General features: G+C 43.5%; 1 protein-coding gene across 6 annotated transcripts in view; it reads left to right on the plus strand.

Moving 5' to 3' along the window:
* The first annotated feature begins 9,341 nt into the window (after nucleotides 1-9,341).
* The window catches only part of ZNF536 (zinc finger protein 536), a 1,021,749-nt gene continuing 1,007,462 nt past the window's right edge, over nucleotides 9,342-23,628 (plus strand). For all 6 annotated transcript variants that reach the window (XM_078671206.1, XM_078671207.1, XM_078671208.1 and 3 more), the window contains exon 1: nucleotides 9,342-9,634. The gene's annotated coding sequence lies outside the window, so the exon portion shown is untranslated. The remainder of the gene's footprint in view (nucleotides 9,635-23,628) is intronic.

Raw genomic sequence — 23,628 nt, forward strand, 5'->3', positions numbered from 1 at the left:
TCTGGATGGGTTGTACGCTCTTCCTGTCAGAAAAGAAATGGGGAATAAGGCTTAGCTGCTTATGCAGCTAAAGTTTCATAATTTTTTTTGCAGTGGGAATTACAGACCGAAAAAATCAGGAATAGTATTCCAACACCCAGAAAAACCTACAAACTCATTGTCAGGCAAAGTGGCATTCCATGTGTCAATTCCACTCACCCGGATTTGCAGGCAGGGCCATAAAAGTTTCAGATCCAGCAAATATACTTAGATGGCCAGTAGAGTAGTACATTCACAAGTCATTTTTGATGGCTCTACAAACATACTTCCATATATAGTTGTGGCAATCACTCAATATTTCTCAACAATACCAAACGTGTTTGCTATAGAAAGTGCTAAAAGTGTGTATTTATTTATAGAGCACTGTGTGTCATGTTTTACACAATTCAGAGGGCTAACATTGTTAATCTCAGAAGATTACAGTTGCCCCCAAAACAGAAATACTGCTAGAACTATGTGCCAGAGTATATAGTTCCAAATGTATATATGCCCAGAGGTTTTATACAACCATAAATGAGGTATCAAATTCACGGTGCCTGCCACATGTTGCAGGGATTAATAGGGGGGCACCACAGCTGCCCCCCAAGCCCACAATTGGAGGACCAGGGGGAAGGGGGCTCTGTTAGGGGCCTCAAAAGGCACTTTCTGACAGCAAATCAATATCAGAAAGACCAACATGGATTTGCTATTGGAAAGTACCACTATAATACCGAAGGTGGAAACGCCTTCCTCACGGGATTACGCAGCCCTTATGACTAGCCAACGGGCTCCTTGAGCCCATCAGAAGTCTGCCGAATTGACAGGCCAGTTTAAATTCTGACCGCTGTAATTGTAATACAGTGGTCGGAATTCAAACCAGGGATTATGGTCAGAAAGCCTGCGACTAGGCATCGGAGGCTTTCCGACTGACATCCTAATTAGCCCCAGAATCTTTATGTGATGTTACAGTATTTGCAGGATATAAAAACTCATCCATGTGCTAGTGTAGTATTATGTTACATATTTTTATGGTGTTTTACTTTAACTTTTAGGGGCATCCCATGCTTTCAGAATCTGAATGGCAGTTCTGGCTCTGGGGTGCTCATTTACCTGAGTTAAAGTAGACTGAAGACATTGTATTTACTTTTGTTTCACTTTTTTGGAGATTAATCCTAATGAATTTTGCCTGGTGAGGTACAATAGAGTAGTGCATTGTTTAGCGATTGATTATATTGTATAGTTGCTGGCTAGAGTCCTGTTGTGGATTAGTGGGGGTATTCTAACATGGGTGCATGTGTCCAAGAACAATGTTGTTTATGTTGTTCACATGGAGTGCACAGTAAATTTGGCAAATGTTCAATGCATATTTGTAAATGTGGTTTCAGGTGGCTGGCACCAGCACTGTTTTTCAGGATCCAGAGTTATTTTTCATCATCAGACAACGTTAGGAAAACAGTGACAAGGAGAGAAAGCAACATGAAAAATAATATGCAGAAGTGTCACAAATGGGAAGTGTAGGTTGAATTAAAGTTAGTCATCCTAAGTATTCATCAACCCTGGCATTTGGCAGCACCGGCTTCAAGATTTTATGAAGCACTGTGGGCTCCTATACTTATTTTTCTTATTTTACCAATTAAGCACAGCACATGTGTATTTGTGTTCTATATGGAATAAAGTATCCCCGACACATAATAAGGATAGTTCTAGTCAGCAAAGACTTCCAAGATCATATACAGCAACACGGCACAGTACTTTGATAAGGTCATAGAACCATAAGGTGACTTTCTTTGTTCTTAATAGTAAATGTATTCCTTATAATTCATGGTCAGACCACCTCCATTCCTGCAAATCATTTAAATCCTTGGTGTCTTACGCTTTCATATGAAAGAGGTAGCCTGGTTACAGACGTGAATGATAAAAGTAGACTCTAATGTGAAATCAAATGCGTCAAAAAGCAGTTAGTAATTTGTTGCAAAAAGATGTTAGAATCAGTGTAATGTAAGACAGGTTTTAAAAAGTGCAAAAGCTCAGAATGCATAGAAAAAAAGCAGAGAGAATCTATTTTCCCGTGATGACCTTTAATGTGCAAAAAATAAACATATTGCCTTAATTATGTCCTTTCTGCTCATCACTGTTTGTTTTAGAAAAACAAACCAGAAGAACGAAAACCCAGTTTCCATCCCATTGCTTAAAATGCGGCTGCAGTTATGCTCCATGGCTTACCTTTAACGATGGCTCTGAGGGCAGGCACTGTAACATCAAAATGAAACTGTAATAACTTATTACAGTTGAGTAGCTACGTCATTTCATTTTTCAGGCACCTAGAAACGTCACAAGTCACATGTAATAAGGACATTAGGAACAGGCTCTTTTTGAGGAAATGCAGGCTCTCATGTAGTATGTGTAGACCTAATATCCCTCCTAGTTATGTACCCCATAACAAGTTCACGAGCACTATCTGAGAACTGACAATTAACTTTTTAATTAAATAACTTCCAACAGGGTACCTTTTCATTGTCCTCTCTCGACAGACTAATAAGAGGTTAGCATTATTATTTGAACGGCCCATAAGAACTCATCTATGTCTCAGGGTGATCTTTGGCCAAATGCAGTGCAGGCCCATGTGTGAAATGTATACAATATGCACCAAGAGTAATTATTTAAAGCACACCCCAACACAGTATGGCAGAGTGATTGCCTGGTGTGTTGAAACGTTGACAAACTCCCCTGCAAAGTATGCTCAGGTCTGTGAGATTAGAATACCCTATAGATACACAAAGAGGTCAGTCTGGATCGGAGTCGCCTGCGGCATACAGACCTATCTGAACTGCAGGGGGTGCAGGCACCTACATTACACTCTTTCTGCGCAATTAGGGTTGCGGAGCCCAGCACTAATTGTGCCATATGTTTGCTAATATATATAACAAACTAACTGGCTACTATGGCGTCCATGACGTAATATTCATATGCTTGTAACGGTATAACTTGTAAGTATGGGTGGCTGAAAGATATAACTATATATGGTTGTTTTAGGCTATTTAAAAATTGTACATTTTATGAACTGGGAAATGTGTGTAATATTTCTATAGGAATGTATTTCTTGGAAATAAAGTATTTTGACTATACTACGACACACCACAGCAAATACTTCCGTTAGCTCCCTGAGACCCCTGCCAAGCAGTGGTCACCCTATAAAGGTCAATGGGGTAAACCTGTGTCCCTCAGAACCTGGGTATTGATGTTGTAGTCTACAGAGGAGTTCTGTAGGGTAGAGAATAATTCCTTTAGAATAACAGTGATTTTCAAAATAGCAAACAATTCTTTATATCAAACACACAACAGAGCTTTTTGGATTCACATGTATATTATTTTATGCATGTGAATCCCAAAAGCCACCCTACAGAACTCCTCTGTAGACTGCAAAGGCAATGGTCACAGGCATGGAATGAGAAGACATGCAAGCGAACTGGTGCAGCCCTTTGACCTTAACCTAAAAACCCAACAACTCAATAAAACTGACACATTCTCCTAAGCAATGTACATACAACATTTTGCTCTAGCACCTACATATGCCCACAAACTGAATCAAACTGTTGGCTGAAGTGCCTTGGATGGAAAACCATCCTAGGGACACCAAGCGTCCGATTCCGATTCGGTAAACCAATCGTAAGACCAAATCGAATCCGTAGCCCTTTCCGTACGACTCGTACAATTCTGTCCGAATCGCGTTGTACGATTTGTTTGAAATATATACGACCGAATCATTGCAAACCGTACGAAAAGCAAGGGAAAATCCATACGACACGGACCCTCACAGTGAACCGTATGAATCGTAAACATGCTGTACGACCCGACAAGTACGATCTGGACCGGGGAATGAGAACGCGATTCGTACGGAAAATGACGCGTATGAGCGATTCGTATGGAGAGCCACACAATCACATACACACAGTACCCCTGCAATCATGGGGTGTACGCAACGTACCCCTACACACCTTACCCCTGCAATCATGGGGTGTACGCATCATACCCCTATGCACCGTACCCCTGCAATCATGGGGTGTACACACCGTACCCCTACGCACCATACCCCTGCAATCATGGGGTGTACGCACCATACCCCTACGCACTGTACCCCTGCAATCATGGGGTGTACGCACCGTACCCCTGCAATCATGGGGTGTACACACCATACCCCTACGTACCATACCCCTGCAATCATGGGGTGTACGCACCTTACCCGGGGGGAGTCTGTTTCGTACGCGGTTCGAGTCGAAATCTGCTTTTCCGGACATTTTGAGCTCCCGTAGAAAAAGCTGTACAAAGAGTTGACGAGACGAATCGTACTTACTGGGTCGGAAAATGCTGCTTCGATCCGTACGTACGTCGCCGCGTACTGCGTGTTCCGAATGCCATTCGTATGGATTTTTAAGTCGTATGGTCTTTCGTACGATTCGTACGGAGATCTGCTTTGGGTCCAAATTGTACTTCATCGTACGTACGGGGACGTTTAAGGGTATGATTCGTACGGGAAATATGCTCCGTACGGCTATTTGTAAGGGATTTTACCGAATCGGAATCGGCTCCCAAATGTGCGGCAGTGCCATACCGATGGCAGATTGTGCGTTATGCAGTTAACAGTAACAACTGCATTGCACCTATAGTGTTTTTTAAGACTCATCACTCTTCTCGAAGGTACTTCTAAGATGGTATTTACAGGAAAACTTTACTAAAGGAGTAAATGGTGACTGCATAAATGTATTAGTATGTAGAGGCATAGTTTGACAACCGACACGTTTCGCTTTGACTTGTAATATGCAAAAGAGTTTTCTCAAGGCACATAACACAAAACATTTATATTTCAGTGATGAATGATGCCAGATACAGTGCTGTTCATGTGGGGCTAGTATTTGACTGATAATATATTATATTTAAATCATCCGAACACAGTCATTCAGTTCCAGGACAAATATTCAAATCAGTATTTTGCGAATAAATAAAATCTTCAGAGATTTTATATTGTAAAAGGGCTTGGGTCCAGAGTTCTAGTACATACATTCTGTTGTCTCGCTATTTTTTCTAGTTCCTCTTGACCGATCCTACTTTGGCGTGATGTATCTTTCTTTTTGACTGGTCTGGCTAGGTCCACAATTAAAAAACATAAATAAACAGATATACACCAAAGTTAAAAATCTGATTAACATTTCAAAGCTCAGACTGTGAAAATTGCAAATATGTGTGCAATAGGAAAGGTGTGCCATGTTTTTTGACAAAGCTGAATCATTGTACATTTTGTATTAACCAAAGCAGAAATAGTGAAAATATTCTTATACAAAACGCTTTAACGCAAAGGATGCACCATTTTGTGTTACTCCAGAAATAGTGAAAACATGTATATGATGCAGGAGTCAAGATGCATATTTACATCAAAGAATACATAATTCTAAAAAATGGTGCACTACACTAGAAGAGAGAATGTTTATGTACCGAGCCAGGAATAGCTGTAAACATTCAAGTCTTGTAGATGAAACCTTGCCAAATCGTGTGTGTCTCTGCAAAAAGTTTGCAAAACATGTATGCAACACAGATTAAGGGACACCAGGCATGCATTTCCATTGTAGAAATAAAGGCAATAAGGTGTATGTCGATGTACAAATTGTGGGAAATATTTTAAGATATAAGCAATTTGGTGGACCATGTCTGTAATGCAAACATATGAAAGTTCCTTATGTAAAGTCAGGACATTGTAAGGATGTTGGGGGCCCTGAGCCAAACATATATTTTTTAAGGGGGGTGTTCAGATTAGCTTTGAATATATGATCCAAACACTTCTCTTTCATGCCCTTTTTTGGCCAGGTCACGGACAGTAGTGTCCAGACACACTGGTCGAAATTTTAAATCTGCTTCCATCTTATATTCAGGAACTGTAATGTGGGTTTTGACTAGTGTAATTCAGCAGTAGCTCACTAATGTTGTTGCAAATAATCTCTGTGACACCGCTCCCATGTCTCATATGTGAGATCCTGTTTCGACCTAAAATAAACTCTTTATAGATGCTGCATGGTGGTGAAAAACTCAAACACAACATTTCCATGCAAAATGTTGGTAATAAGCTCCCACTGATTACCTATATTAAAAATACATTAAAGGAAAATTATATTTAAAACCATCTATTTTTAAGACTCATTCAAGGTCATCAGGACAGAACTGTCAGCTCTATCAGCCATGAAAGGCTGGGACCCTGGGCCAGGGCCCACTTTGCCCATGCTTTAAAACGTCTCTGTGTAAAGTGTTGCCCAAAAATACGTTATTTATGACCGCTATTGCTTTCCAACACTCACAATCTAACTCTATTGAATGTTGTAAACAAATACTTACAAACTAAAATGAAAAAATACTGTTGCATGAATACGTCCCCATCTAAAGTGGTGCCAAATAGCTGCATGCCACGTCAAGAGCAGTGATAAAACTTTGTTACATAGGGAAATAATGTCTCTTGTGGGACCCCCTAGAGATGACTCGAAGCACTGTTTCAGGTGATGCAAGAACGAGATGCACTGACTTCTCTTTGAGTGGAGACATGGGCCCAGAACAGCTACACTCCATGATAAACCCAGAGACAGGATACAGGGGAAAGGGAAAAGAGACAATTGTCTTTGGTAGCAGGATAAACTCTACCATGCTGGGTGTATAAAGACAGGAACACTGGGTCACACAAATGACTCCACATTCCCGGAGCGTAATGTAGCTTTAGGAGGCAGGGGTGAGATTGCTTCCAGTTGAAATACTGGAGCTGGTCCTTGGTAGCACTGTGTGGTGGGTCACAATCTGGGAGATGGAGTAGGCCACATGGCTGTATGACACAACCACGCTTTCCTTTCCCACACATTCTTAACAGTGTGGGTGGAACAATGAAAGCATCTGAGCCATGCATTCCTTTTACAATGCAAGTCATTATATCGACTTGTCTTAGGGGGCGCTGGGCTTTGGAATTGATTAATGTACTATTCAAACTCCAGTCCCCGCCACTGTAGAGAAAGTGTTGGGCTTTAAAGTCCAATGCCGCTTTACCAGACTAACCTGGAAGCGACAGAACAGGAACAGACTAACCTAGAGAAGGCAGAACAAGGACAGACTAACCTAGAGGTGGCTGATGAGGGACAGACTAACCTGGAGATGGCAGAACAGGGACAGACTAACCTAGAGAAGGCAGAACAAGGACAGACTAACCTGGAGATGGCAGAACAGGGACAGACTAACCTAGAGGTGGCTGATGAGGGACAGACTAACCTGGAGATGGCAGAACAGGGACAGACTAACCTAGAGAAGGCAGAACAAGGACAGACTAACCTAGAGATGGATGAGGGGGACAGACTAACCTGGAGATGGCAGAACAGGGACAGACTAACCTAGAGAAGGCAGAACAAGGACAGACTAACCTAGAGATGGATGAGGGGGGACAGACTAACCTGGAGATGGCAGAACAGGGACAGACTAACCTAGAGAAGGCAGAACAAGGACAGACTAACCTAGAGATGGATGAGGGGGGACAGACTAACCTGGAGATGACAGAGCAGGAACAGACTAACCTGGAGGTGGCAGAACAGGGACAGACTAACCTGGAAGCAACAGAGCAGGAACAGACTAACCTAGAGATGGCAGAACAAGGACAGACTAACCTAGAGGTGGATGAGGAGTGCCAGATTAACCTGAAGATGGCAAGGGAGGAGCAGACTAACCTGGAAGTGACTGAGTAGGAACAGACTAACCTGGGGATGGCGGAACAGGAACAGATGAACCTGGAAGTGACAGACCAGAAGGGTAGCAAAACCCCACACAGCAAACCGGCAGTTACCAACCCACAGCACCACACACAGGGAGTGGCCACGCTGAGAGGATGAGCAGTAACAAGGCAAACAGTATTTTCAGGAGGAGCACACCACAAAGAAGCAGTACTGTTTCTAACCCGCTACCCTCTTGTTTACGCTGCATCTCTATAACCTCATCTGTATTTGTGTATCTATATATACACTTAAGTAGCACACAATCTTGGTGCATATTGAATAGCCAAATTAATGATAATTGATGTATAGATACATACATGAGATCGAGATATAGTTTCTCAAAGACTGGTGATAAAGGAAGATGTTGTTAATTATTCAGAGAGAGGAAACCCCAATTTTAGTAAAACCACTTACCTGAGTACTGTGTTGTGTTTGCTTGGATTTTAAAGACAGTTGGCAAATTGAGAAAGAAAACAAAAAATACTCTTACCACGGCCTCAAGCAGGTGAAACTACAAAGAGGAAACACTCCTAGCCTACACCCATGATCAGGGCCACTGGAAGTCTGCAATTCTGCTGCCATGATGTTTTTTGAATAACTGTGGATTTGCCATATTTACCACTTAATCCACCATATAATGCCTAATCTGCAGATTTTAACAGATAAAAAGTTTCTAGCCACAACGATTCAAAAGTTACTAAAAACGCGGCGACGCATGGTGCCACGCAGAAAAGGGCCCTCTGCAAAGCTTGAATAGTTATTTTTCAATTTTTAATTTCTGTATTTGGTTGTTAAACCGGTACTAATAAGGTAAAACCTTTATTAAGACTGTTAACATGTATAAAAAAACATACATTAATAAACCAGTATTATCACAAAATGTGGCGCATTACATTGCCTTTTCTTGCCACATAATTTAGTCAACCCTGCTGCATAATTTGGTCCGCCCCATGATGCACCCACTCATGCTTATGCTTCCCCTGCACACAGATGAAAAGGATGGGTGAAAGAAAGGAAGTATTTAAGGAGAATAGCGTGGAACGTGGGTGATAATGTGCGGAAAGAAAATAGGCAAGCATATATTAAGAAAGAGTAGAAAGGAAGAACCACGAAAAAATAAGGAAATTGGTTAATAGAAATGATTAAAGAAAGAAAGGCGGATATTGGGAGTGACTGGAAGATGTTTGGAACGAATTGTGGTGACAAAATGGCGAAAGGAGAGTAGGAAAAGCCAGGGAGTGAAAAATGAAGTTGAGAAAACAGGGAAAGAAGTGACAGGTACGTCCTGCATGCGACTCTGTTCTCCGGCATCAGGCCCCCCTTCCCTTCCCTCCCTCCATTCATCCCCTCCTTTCCACGCTCTCCGTGCAGTTTACAATCAATCCTGCAGGGGCTGCATGTGCCGCTCTCATCCCGCACGACCAGCCCAGCACTATTGTACGAAAGACAAGAGACCAAAGTGACTGTCAGGATGAAGGTTGCAGCCCCCTCGGGGCAGAGACGCGCGCAGTGTGCCTTGGGCTGGGCTCGGCGTGGACACCGGCCTCTGGCTCGCTGACGGGGACGCGGGGCTTCCGAGGGGCGCTGAACTTCCGCGGATCCCACGCCTCCAGCCCGCCCAGCTGTCACCCGTCCCCGGCTCGGATCCGCGGACCCTCCGCGGCGCCTGGATCAGCGCACTCCGCCGCAGGGGAGGCTCGGGCTCCCGCTCCAGTCAAGTTGCTGAACTCCGCCGCCAGAGCCGGTGCCGAACCCTCCGCCACCTCGTCCGAGCACATGCACGTCACTGGACCCCTGAGGAACAGGCAGCAGCTGCTGCTCCAAGCGCGCAAGTAAGTCCCCCCTCCCTCTCGCACACGGCCCCACCGCATCACACGGTGAGCGTGAGGTAGCGCTGAGATCATGGCTGTGGTTGGGCTCTCCGGTGGCACTTGTCCCCTCGGGGCTGGGGCTCGCCTCCTCCCTTGCACAACTAACTTTCTCCCGCCGTCCAGTACTGAGCGAGGTACCACGCTGGCACCTGTAGCGCTACTTTGGCGAGTTTCACACGGTGGCTACCTGTGAGATCACCCTGTGAAGTTTAGCCTGTTGGGGTGACCCACACTCTGGTCCTTGTCAGCCCCACTTGCATCTCAGTGGTGTGAAACCCGAAGGCACTTCAGCCCATTAATATATGATACATTCTTTATGTATTTACTGCATTGTTTTATAAAGCGCCAATTTGTGAAATGCAGTCTCTTCGCAGCGCTTTATAAAACATCCATGTTTCGAACAGTGCCATTTGAATTTGGGCTGGTGGGAGGCGGATTACGCGTATAATCTAGAGTGTTTTAGGCATTTGCGCGTTCTCACGGCGGATTTAACATTCCTGTAGCTATTTTAAATGTATTTTAGTGATTAGGAGATTAAGGTCGCCCCGCGCCTGTGATACGGGCGTGTAACATAAATATGTCATTATCCTTTTATGTCTGCATCTGCGCCGCCACTGGCCAGGGGCTGGGGGCTTCTCGCAGGGGGAGGGGGGTCGAGGGAGGACGGATGCTTTAGTTGTGATGTCACTTTGATAGCGGGGAGCGAATGTCTCATAATTCCGCCATTAAACGTAAACGCCTGGCTGATTCGCCCGATCATGAAAGCACTGACGTCCTGCTCTCTGACAAATGCAACCTTACAAATTAACTTTTTTTTATCCTCCTCGAAAAGCTCGTTGCCTCTAGCACTTAAGGCTGCGAGCGCGCATAATTGGTTTATTGCTTTCTATTTCCTTATTTCGGCATCAATACGATATTTTCGGCTTTATTTGCGGATGTGCTGTGAAAGCTAACACCAGGGCGTTCAGCGTGGCACACGCACCCTGACACAAATCACCACCCAAGCGGTGCCCGATGAGTGGAAACAGATTTGTCGAATTGACAAACTTTCCCAAAGAGAGGTGATGATGTCAATTACACCCTCTTTCTGCAGACCCCCACATTTCACTCTGCCTGATGTTCACGCGTGCCCTTTCCTTCTGATGAGCTATTAACCCCTGTTCTTTTTTTATTTTAATTATCTGTGCACTGTTAAGTTTAAGATCATATTTCTTTCCTGGCCACTGGCTCTCCTGCCTTAATGCTTATCACAAGTGTATGTTAGTAAGTGTGACTTACTCCTGGTTTACGCCTGCACTCCCAGGAGTACGTCATGCCCACTAATGGAAGCAAGTCCTCTGAAATAGCTATACTAATGGCGATAAAGCACTGTGTAATTATTTGATAACAGCATTCGGCGAGCTAATGCAAAAACACCGCAGCCAGTTTAGGGTGGTGACTAGTGAATCCAATCGAGAATCTATATTGGTTGCATAGCCCGCTCAGCCATTCATCCTCTTTATGTCGATAACTTGAGAACCACACAATTTTGCTAACAATAAGCATTTGTTATTAAGCCCCGGGGTAAGAACCTGCCCTTTACAAATGCTCGTGTTATGCCATTGCTTAATTTGCGACAATTAAGTGCAGGAGTGCAAAGATTGATTTAGGGATGGAGTCAAATGTAGGGTTGTCCAATCTATAGAATGCCTAGAACTTGATTCTCTCCCCTGCCTTTTCCACCACCCCAACTTCATGTGTCTTTATCTCACTCTAGCTAAGGGCTCGGTTACATCCCTTCTTGACCCTTCTTCCAGTTTCGATCTCCCTTTTCTGTTTTGTTTCTCTTTCTCACTCTGGGTCAAACTATAATGTGGAAAATAAGTACCCACCCAAAAAAAGTGTGGCGGTGCCTACCTCCGGCAGGCACCTGCACAAATTAAGCCACGTGTAGTTATGCTCTGTAGATCCTGACAGTATCCCGCTAAAGTTGGTGTTTTGAGTTCCCTGTGGTGGGCAGACGTAGATCCGAAGGTGCCGTCTGAGGGCGCCCTCTGTCACACGCCCGGCGGGGGGGAGCAGGGCCCTTCTTGTGCCCCCGACAGTGGGCGCAGCGCCGAGATCAGAGGCCACCGCTCCCGCTACTTAGGGCTGACACATTGCCTTGTTGACTCGCCAAGGAGCCGTGGGCGACAGCGGACGCAGACGCCGCGGATTCCACCGCAGACGGGGCTGACTGGGGACGGAGGCGCAGCTCGAGTCTAGGGTCCCGCTGGGAGATCCGCGCCCCCCCCCCCCATCCCCCCCTCTCATGGACGCGGTCCCCGGGGCTCTGCCTGCCCTGAAGGATGCGTGAAGTGGGACTGACTGATGATTATGCGCAGGCGGCATGCAGTTGTAGCGCTGCGTAGTGCGTACATGTTTCTACCAGCTGTAATGCATAGCACCAACCGTGCCGCGGTGCGTCGACTTCAAAGCACTTTGTTATTGAACACGTGCGCAGGCTGTAATTGTGGGTAAATGACTAGTTATGTATGGGATATGGATTCGAATTTTCATATCAGCTCCCAGTGTGCCTGAACACACTTGAAATCACACCTCAGAAGTTTGTAGATAAACCTTTTGTTGTAGTGAAATGAGCACTTTTTGAATATATGTGCTAGATAAGAACCGAACATTACAACACTCGGTATTTGTACTGGATATTATAATACAAATAAAAAATGACAATAACTGTAATCATTCTAATGACTTATTATTACAACATACACAATAACACAGTTAATATTAATCGAGCATCTTCAGTATTGGGTGAAACCTGACCCATCCTAATCTGGGCATGTAGATCGAAACTGCAGCTCAGTGTAGTCAATTGAATGCTTTTATCTAAACAAATCTATGGAAAACTCAGATTGCAAATGCCATTTTTTTGCTTTCCTTATCTACAAAGATTACACATTTGCTATGCAATTATTGCCCAATGTTCCAGAAACTTGTGAGCCGAAGTAACATTTTTATATTTATTTTTCAATGAATATTTTGACTCCTAAGTCAGTCTTTACCTATACAAGACCAGGCTTGCTTATTTGCCACAAACGTTTTTAATTTACATTTTAACACAGATAAACCTTTCATAAAGACTGCTGTGAAGCCCCACAAAATATACAGGGCCCTTAAAATAAAAAATAAAGTTAGCCCATCTGTCGCTATAACAAGTATCGAAGGGGAAGTCGTGGTGGTCAGTTGGGGTTACACGCAGAGGCAGATATGATGAGATACTGAGCAGCATGTCAGGTTTCAAGTATAGAGATTTTTGGGGAGGTGAGAGCGGGCTGTTGTGAGCCAGAGTTGCTTTTTTTTATACATTAATCACATAGGTCTTGTGATGAGACCTGGTGGTAGGCAATTCTAGACCTAAAAAGTTGTGGGGCAGAAAAACCAAGAGATTAAGGAGCTAAGGAGCGTAGAAGTCAAAAATTCATGGACATGAGGTTTCTTACTGTGAGCCATTTAACCCTTAGTGAATTTGTTATTTGTAGGGTGGATAAGATATAATGGAGCTGCAGAAAGCAGGAAGTTCTCTGTGGTAGTTTGAAAGAGCTAGGTCTGGAGAGGTGGAAGGAACGGTGACATTTGCTAATAGCAACACGCAAAATAAAGTGGGAAGAAGCATGATGGATCAACTGAAGATTGGCCAGGTGGGTTGTCGGGTGGCACCGTTGTGGAGAAAGACGAGTGAACGCATGGAATGAGAGTATTTTGGAATTTATATGATGGTCGAGATATCATGGAAAGAGAGGTTGGAGGCACAGGAAAGCAGTGGCGGAGAGGGCAAGACAGCAAAGACATGGGGATGTGAGATTGACAGAGAGGTTAATGTGATTGTGGTTGTCAACACCAGTTGATACTGAAGAGCTACCTTGTTAGTTTCCTTTCAAGAGTTAAATGTATTCATGACCCGAACAGCTTTCAGCACATCATTTGCATGAAGAGAGTCTCTTTCGGTTGACATCTGTCGAAGTCTGGGGTATAGAGATAAAATTCTGAATTACAGGTGTCGGCACTGAATTCAAATGGGTAAACTAACTTTAATATGTAGATGGTATGAGAATTGACAGTAGCTCGTCGACTCTTGCAGCAGTGTGACAGAGTGTCAGCTGGGAAGGTGTCGTTAAAGATTGTCGTAGAATTATGAGTGAAATTTTGAGGAGACCAAGTGGATCATCCCACCGTGGTTGACAGAAAGTAGAGTAATCACTGGAGGATTGGTCGGCAACTCCATCAAAAGCTGTAGAGTAGTACCTCAAGGTCAGAGATTTACATCTGGCAACACAAAGTACATTTGTAGGGTCAGGCACGGATCTCAAGCACATATTTTTCTGCTTCAAACTCAGCTTACTGAGTTCCCTGAATATATTGTACACTTTAGATATTTTCGAAAAAAAATTGAAAAAAATGGGGAATGTCTGAGATATACTGTCTTAGCCTCAACATCCCAGTAGAGATAAAATATGCAGAGGCCAGTGAGTTGTGGCCACTGGCAACTATCACTGTAGGCTTGCGGCACAAGCCTGCGCTGACACGGTTGTCTTTTATTGTGATGGCATCTCAGCTAAATGGCAGGTTCAGCTGAGCAGTGGGCATCTTCACAGCACATCTCTGGAAGGAAGCTGTCCTGCCCCTCATCCAGTCGAACAGTGCAGCTTCTCCGCTGTCTCCTAGACAGAAAGTAGCAAGCTCTTGTGTCTTCACACAGACACACACACAAAAGGGGAGTGACTCAAGGTATGGGGGGTGCAGAGACCCTGGTGATAAAATACAGGCGCTAATGATAAGGGAGGGGAGAGCGGCTCAGAATGGCATACTGCAGTTTGAAAATACATTTGCATGAGTGGGACAGAGACCCTACATATTGCAACGCGTTTTCTACCTAAACATTCAGGAATAATGAAATAAGTAATTCTGTTGAGCAGTATTTGAAATAGTTTGTGGATTATTTTGCTACCAAATTGAGAAACACAGTGCAGATTTCATAGATTTTTCTCTGCAGATTTGACCTTTTTTCTGCACTAAATTGCTAACAGTTCAGCAGACTTCTGACACATTTTTCTGAGGATATGAACTGTCTCCACTCATTAGACTTTGACAAGGGCTGTTGTTGGTAAATGGCCGTTCTGTCGATTTGTTTGGATCGGATCAAATGTAGAGCAAATATTAAGGCAAACCTCAACATTCATAAGGAGGCGCTTAAATGCTTTTTTTGTCGCAAAATGAAACATTAGGCCATGCCTTGTTCACTGCACCTGCTACACATGCTCAGTGTCTTTTCCTTGTACGTAGACTCAGCATAAGGTCCGAGGGGCACCGTTGAAATGTTTGCCATGCCTACAGGGCATGGTCACATGCTATGCCTAAGGGTACTGCTGAAAGGGGACTGTGCAGAGGACATGTCACAATTCTGACCCTGGCCACAGTAGTTACAGTGAACAGTGCCGGATTATTCCCAGTTTTTCAATTACGTCCAGCTGGATAACTCTGACTTTTTGCACAGTTTAGTTGCTATGCACGAGTGTCACTGAGCGCTAACTTCTAAATATGGTTATTGACTCCTGTGACGAAGCAACTGTGGATAACAAAAGTTGTTACATACCGTTACTACGTCATACAGGGATTCCAAGCTGTTCTGACAGGTCTCTTTGAGAGCCTGTCAGCACAACAATGGCTCTCTGCTCTGACAGAGGGCAGCGTGCACAGCCCCGGGAGGGGAGGTGGTGGGATGGTGCATAGGGTGGTGGAATGGGTGGCTGGAGGCCAGTATGCTGTTTAAATTTGGGGTATGGAGGAGAAGCTACGGTGTGTACGGCTTCCCATCACTTCTCTGCCCCTGCGTAGCATTTGAAAGCAGGGAGAGATGATTTTGGGGGCAGTATAGCACATACAATTATGCATGGGTAAAAATTGAATAACCAGGGTGTGTTTCACCTTGAAGTTCTGAGTAACAGTGTAGACAGCTCAAGCTTCACTTTTGTCGTATTATTAGATGTCACTCAGAGCCCCTCAGTGAGGAACATTCTTGAATATTCATTGATACGCATATATAAATCTATATATCCCCCATTGCAAACTTTAAAAAAAAAAATCTTTATGACGATGCAGCTTGGTCCAATCAATTAATATGTAAACGTTCACACATGGAATACAGAAAAAAAAAACAATCGCAAATACAAAAGAGAGAAACTCATTGTGAAACTCAGTAAGCCTTTTGTACAGCTAAAATTGGACCAAGTGCTTACCAGATTGCGGCTAAGTAACAGTGCTCTTTTATTGGGCTGAAATCTGGCCTAACCCAAGCAGCAATTGGGCCAGTCCAGTTTCTGGCAGGCTTACTGCTGTCTGACTCCCCTGGAATGACCTAAACCACAGGGGGCGGGGGTGGACAATGACAGAGGATCCAGCAGCCCTGCCTATTTCCTAACCTAATCCACAAGAAGAAACCTGTCACATTCTAAATGGTTCAACGCTGCTTGATTTGAGCCAGCAGGCCAAGCCCCAGAAAGAGGTTGGGGTTGTTGGCCATCACTCAGTCAGTGAAGGTCTTCCTACCAACCATAAATAAATATTGAAACAGATTGACGCATTGCTGGCAAACCACATGCGATTCTGATAGCCATGGCTGGCCCATTTTAGGACACTGCCCCACTGCGCCTCCCCAGGGTGTTGCTCCACCAGGCCCTAGAGCTTTGCCCTACAAGGATTTACCACAGATGACTCCTTGAAAACTCCAGGTCAGACGTCAGAACCACTGGAATATGCACTATAATGGAATTTTCACACTAGCTGGACATTCTGTTTACTGGAGTCTATTTGTTATAGTTTGAGTGTGCATTTCATTTCCCCAAAAAAGCCATCACAGAAAGAGTTTTGTTAACAACAATGCTTTGTCTATGTGGCAGTTGGTAATATTATTGTTTCTGACCTAGTTCTCGTACAACTTTTTACAGAATTGGACCATGAAAAGCTTTGAGGGCTGTAATATAGTTTCACTTACTTTTTTAAGCATGTATTTGTTTATTTATTAACACAGTTTCGCAAAAAAATGTTTTTATCTCTTATTTGCTGCCAACTTTCAGATTTTTTGGTAACGTCTGGAAACAACTTTTTACTTATAAATCAATCACTGTATTGATTAAAAAGGTTTTTAAGAGCATTAAGTGCTACTTTCTGGTCACCTTAGAGCAGTCATTGACATCCAGTGTAGTGATAATAAAAGCTTTTCTCTCTGTTGAACACTTACAGTTCCAATCGGGTTTGTCTGTCTTGTAAGTAAACAAGCCTGTAATTTGTTAAGTTTTTCAATACGTCTAAAATGAATAAGATATATGAATAACATTAAAGTTAAAAAAAGGAAATTATCAAGATTTATAGGTGTTTCCAGAGGGCAATTTCTAAAGTGTCAAAATGAACTGAGAAAAAGAAGCAATACATTTCATCATAAAGCAATAACTTCTGACAACATTTACTTTTTGTGAAAGCTTGAAATTGTCTATAAATTACTTGAATTTTTGTACAGTGTAGATCAGTGTCTGCTGGGGTGGAATGCGTAGAATTTTTTTAGCTAATAACAGCGAGTTAAACTAAGTCAACAAAGTGCCGAAAGCAAATACACAAGACAATAATCGTACATAACAATTTTTTTTGCCTGCATATATTTGACGGGAACATTTTGCGACTCCTTAACGCGTGCACACGTCTCCCTACTAGGGTCTGGCACATAAAAGGGAACTTCTTGCAGAGAAGATGGCTGGAGTAGGAGGGCCTGTGAGGTGTTGCCTTTTCTGGGCCATTTCTTCTTGAATTCCACAACAGCTGATGGCGTCCTCATCTTTAGTATTCGTTTCTTCCCATGAGCCACTTGTGTGGATTGGCAAGGGTTTGCTGGTGTCATCAGACCCCATCCCCTGCTTCTCCCCTCATTCACACTATTGCCTGAAGCATCATTCCATTCTATACCGACTTTTAACGGTTTATGCAAGAAAATGCAAAGGCTGACAGTCTTATGATTTAGAACATTGGAATTTTGAGCTCTCCATTGAAGACAGTGGAGTGCTCTGGGTTTCTAATGGCCAGTAGAAGCCCGAAGCATCAATATTCCAATGTTTGTTTGTTCACAGCAACAGCTGTGAACAAAGGCCATGAGGCCTTCGTTTTACAAATTAGAACATGTTCTAAAAGCCTTGGAGACCTCTGCAGCAGGCTCTACCATCCATTAACCGCATCGATGCGGCGCATTTTCCCGCTGTGCGCTAACGCTAAACGGGATCCTATGCGTTCATGACGAGCTCAGCTCGTCATGAGTGTACGAGAGGTGTACCTCATGACGAGCTGAGCTCGTCATGAGCGTCGAAGGTGTTAAAGGTCCGTTCCCTTGTTAAAGGCCCTCGCCTTCAGCTCGAGCTGTTAATGCTGGAGTGGGCCTATAATAGTAGGTAGAACCCGCAACGGCGGGCTCTAGGGCTATATTATCATATTTACCCATAGACGCAGAATTGGGTAAAACACTTTGATTCAGCAGGCCCTATATTTCTATCCTGGAATTAGTAGTGGTAATGTATACCTGGGCACCAGAGCTTGTGGTTAAAGTGCGTGTGTTGTATTGGGCTTTTTCATGCATACAGGATACATATTTGCCCCTTGCTGCTTTGTACATTTCCCCGATAGGAACTCTGGGACAGATAAAGACTTGTGTAAGGAAAGGTGTGATGCAACAGGTGCACATTTATGTGCCACTCTCTAAACGGGGGATGTGTTTAAATCAGCACCTTTCATATATCTATAGCTCATCCTTTAGAGAAAATCTGCACCATCCACACAGCTGTGGTTGGCCCCTTGGAAAAAATTTAGCACTCGCAAAAATATATATTTTTTAATTGCATATGCACAAAATCACGGTTTCTAATTCACTCTAATTTAGAATGGGAAAAAATTAAGATTGAGGTCTCCAGATTGCAAAAGTCATATTTTGTGTAGGATGTCTGCACACTTATCTATGATTGTCATTAGCAATCAGACTCAAATATAAACTGATAATCATTACAAATGTGTTTATGGGTCTCCGTCACTTTTAGCTTGCGAAAGACAAAAAGAAAATTGAAGTGAAGTCAGTCGCTATTTATGCACTGTGCTATTGGATATGATATTTATGGTAACTTGCCTAAGAAAGGGGCTGTCATTTTTCTTTATATTTTAAGCTAAATTTCCATCTACTGGGAGCAGTGAAACGGAAGTGTTGAGTCTGTTAGTCTTGGAGGTGTATGTTGAAGAAGTCAAGTTTTTGCTGAAAGATAATTGGTCTGAATGGAGTCGGATGTGTTTCAAGAGGTGATTCCACAATCTGGGAGCTTGGAAAGAGAAGGCCTGGTTTATAGTTTTATTAATGTTTAAGATTTTGTTGGAGTAAGTGTTCTTTGCTTCTTTCGTTCACATGGTCTCAATTTCAGAAGTGGAGTTTTCTGCCAGAAATTCTGAATCAGCTAGTTTTATGTATGGAGTAGGTGAATTTTAAACCAAAGAATTTTACATCACTTGTCTTGGATTTTGAACATTTAAGGCTCACTCAAATATTTTTGGCCAGTTTAGACTTTATTGCCTCCTAAATAATAATTAAGGGGCTGATTAGGGTGGCGAATGGACTCCAGTCCGTTCGCCATCGTTTCGTATTTGGGACCGCCTGCCTACAAGGCGGCGGGGATGCGGTCAACAGCCCCTACCACAATGCAAAAAATAGGGTGTTGACATATCCCTGCAAAAAATAGGGTGTTGACATATCCTTGCACTACATGGCAGGCACCATGCGGTGCCAGAAACATGGTACAGGGACATGTAGGGGGGCACCCTAGGTGCCCCCCAGGGCCCATGATCCAAGCCTAGGGGGAAGGGGAGCCCGATATGGGTCCCCAAATCTGTTTCCACCAGGCATTTCGCAGCAGGTTGACCGCCGCAGAATGACGGGAGGAAAGGGATATTGTAATCCTTATGGCGGTGCCTGAAAGGCACCCCCGCCATTCAGGGAGGTCCGACGGGCAGTCGGATCACATCCACATGTCAGGACCGTGGCAGTCGGTCTTTCCATTAGTTCCGAAAAGGGGAATTCCCCTTTCTCCTCCCCTTCTATTCTCACGCTAGGTATCCCTTACCCTTCCTATCTCCCTTGGGGAACTTTGTACCTCTCGTTGTTTAATGTTCTGTCAGGGCTTGTACACTGCACCCCACTGAAAATAGCCCCATTGGGTTCCCCAATTTGTTGATAGTCGGTCTTTCCAACCGCCACACGTCTGCCAGCCATGGTAATCTGGTGGGCAGACATCCCGGGTACGATGGCGGACGGACCGACACCAACAGCCTGTTGGTGGCGGTCCCTCTGCCATCGTAATGAGGCCCTAAGTATGTAGCTACACGAGCGTAAGGCTTGCCTGCTTTAAACCTTACCCAAAATTGCACCAAACGCTTATTTTTTTATTTTATTAAAAAAGTACTTTATTGTCCACATCTCACCTTTCACACCTTAAGTGTCTATGAGAGTTTTTGACAAAGGCAAATTTGAGAACGTTAAGTAGTATTCCTTGAGCACTCTTTTACATACATGCCTACATGCTTTTGTCAATTTTCCCCCAAAACATTTAAAATGGAACTTAACACCTTCGCTGCGGCGGCTATTCTGCCGCCGCGCTAAGGGGGCCGCGCGGCGCGCCCATGCTGGTGACGGAACCGCTCCGTCACCAGCCTCGGTTGAGCTGTGCTCATGACGGAGCGGTTCCGTCATGGCCCCGCCCGCTCAATAGAACGCGCCGCGCAGGCGCGAAATCAGCGCCGCGCAGGGGCGTCTGGCGGGCCGTGACGGAACCGCTCCGTCATCAGCACAGCGCCACCACGGCTGATGACGGAGCGGTTCCGTCATCAGCATCGAAAAGGTTAAATGGGAATATTCAGGGAATATTCATTTACAGTTAGTACAAATAGAAAGGGCTGTGCCTGCTTTGCACTTTTACTCATTAGAGGTTGAACATTTCAGGACGATTCCTGAAGACATGTAGAGGACCTAAAAGAGTGCTCCTGTACCTTTACTTCATGTAAAAATAAATGCTTTTGTGAATCGGCCCCTCTTTGAGTAATGCTTATTTTTTTTGTGTACTCAATCGTTTGACCCTTGGGGCTGCTAAAGCCCAGTATTGTCCTAACATACTACATGGTGGCTGGAGAACTAACAGGAAAAGCATATGAGATAAAAGTCATTGTGGAAATGTGAACCGCCATTTCACAGTCTGATTTCTGAAGGGCTCCTCTGTTAACACAGCTCCTTGAAGAAGGAGATATTCTTCACTAAGCAGTGTGTCAAAACAAATATTAATGTTTCATATGATTACATTGCAGTGCCCGGATCTCAATCCTTTGCTGTAAATTTTGTAAATGTTTGAGAAAAATACTGTTAACTTTAAGTATAGACACATAATTATTTACACTTTCTGATTTCAAGGACTATTTATTACGTTAACGTGAAAAGTACCAGCTGCGGTCGGTCGGTATAATTGTGATCATATGTCACATACATGTGCACAGCAAGATCTTGACAGCAGTGGATGGATAAGAGGAAGAGAGACACAAAAAAGGCTAAAATGCCATAAATTGCCCAATCACACAAATACCCGGGGCAACTGTGGCAGCGCAGACATGAGAACAACAGCCGGAACTACTTTAGCTGTTTTTTTTTGACTGGGCACCAACTAGGCACCTGAAGAATCCCTCCGGCATGTGACTTGAGGGCTGTCTCCAGAGCGGCGTGGTCTCTAAATGCATCTTACTAGGGTGGAGGTGGACCACTGATAATATTCCCTTCAGTGATTGCAAGTTGAATTCCACGCCTTGCACATTACAGAGCTCTCCCACACCAATATGATGATGTACCAGAATCTGTGCAAATTAGGCACTGCAGGGCTCTTCGAGAGGATGTGGCTTAAGGGCTACAGCGGCAGACTTTGAAGCTGGTGAACCAGGTTTGAGTCTGGCGGGATGTTCAAAGATGCTTTGATTCTGGGAAAATCACTTAATCTCCCTGTGCCTAAAAAAATGAATGTGTCCTTCTGTGACACAACTGGTGCTCATGAAAAGCGCACTGATACCTTTGGGTCGAGTTTACGCTGTATAAAACTTGGGGGGAAAAACTTGTCCATGTAGCTTTTTACACTGCCTGGAAATAACAGATGCCACTATTACCCAATTTAAGAGTGCTCATGTTATCAACTTTGTCTGTGTGCCTAACCGGGATTTGAAAGTGTAACCCTCAGATGACTGCTGATGTCAAGAGCAAAACTTGAGTCACTGGGTCACCTGGTCGGCACACTTTATATAATTGGGTCTGGTGGTGTGGATTTTCTCTTTTCCCAGACCAGTTGCCCAATTAATAACATTATATCAATGTTGATTATTTGTGTAAAAACAAAAGGAATTTCGAGAAAGACTGTTAACACCTCTCACAAACAGCTTCAGATCAAGTTCATAAAGAAAAGGATTATGTATTAGTTCATTTTTACTCTGGAGAAAATCAAGGTTGTGTGTGTCCTTGGTAGGCAAGAAGGTGGAAGGAAATGAGAGTCACTCCTTTTTTTGTACACAGCTTAACTTGTTTTATTCAAATTTTTACCCCCACTTCCAGCTCTTTTGACACCACAAGCATCCACTCAACTCCTGGTATGTTCAAGATGACAAGAAGCACCACAGCCTTAGCAAAGTATAGGCAGCAATGTCTCCACGATAGTGGAGCAAACACTCTGATAGTGCTGTATGCAAGGAATGCCTCCTTTCCGGGTGTCAGCCAATAAGAGAACTAGAGGGCAAAGGAGTGCATGAACTGACACAGCCTTAAATAAGCAGGAGCTTTGATAATCACTCTCGCGCTAACTGAGTGGGGTTCGCAGAAAAAGCCGAGGACAACCATGTAGGCCTCCCAACTGGTCGGCATAACCGTCAGTCAAATCCGAATTTTTTTCTGGCAAACCTTATTTAAGGAGGGATGCATGTATAGATGAGTAAGAACACATGGCATGTGATTCCTGCAGCAAACATTAGCACAAAATGTTCTGGAATTCAGTCGTTGCCTGAGTAAGAAGTATGGACTTCCACCTCTGATTAAAGAAGGTATTAAGGACATGGCTCATCCCATCATTGTAAACACAAGAAGCAGACCATATGATTAATCCGAATGAATATGTATGTGGTGCTGCATCTAATCTTACATTTCCTGTAACACTTCATGTATGTGTGCTGCACTGAAGGTGGAAGGAGAGTTCCACGATCTGTTATGTAAACTTTTCATACTTTCAGTAAATTTCCATTGTGAATCACGGCTCTTGTTTCAGACGTATTCTTTTGGATGCCGTCTCTTAGGAAATTATTGTGGTATACCAGATACTAAATCTTTGACTTAATTTATGGAATTCTTTGAGCCCTAAAATTTTAGTAAGGCTCCTTTGATCGAATCTTTGGATACCTCTGACGTGATTAATTAATTTGGCATTGATTCTGTTTTGAAGATTGCTTTCAAAACGTCTATCTTGTGTCCTGATGATGTCCTTCTAAGTGATATGGTCGAAACGCCATCAACTTTCCCATTGGCTACGAAAGCGGACGCAGTTACTGTATTATTGATCCTGTGATGTATCAGATAGTGTGTTTACTATTCCTCTGCTATTGTGTTTGTTTCTATACAAAGTAATTTGTGTTTTTGTATGTTCATTATGTGTAAACCCATGAGCATCATGTTATATGTTTGTATTTTTCATGATATTTTTCATGTTCTACAATAAGTTATCTCAATAACACAAAGCTAAATTTAAAAAAAGCCTTGTCTGTGAGTACCTTTTATCTACACCTTATTTACAATTTTTTTTATGTCGTTAAACACAATTTCTTTTATATAAATGTTG

The sequence above is a fragment of the Lissotriton helveticus genome, chromosome 12 (genome assembly GCF_964261635.1).
Source record: "Lissotriton helveticus chromosome 12, aLisHel1.1, whole genome shotgun sequence".
Taxonomy (NCBI): domain Eukaryota; kingdom Metazoa; phylum Chordata; class Amphibia; order Caudata; family Salamandridae; genus Lissotriton; species Lissotriton helveticus.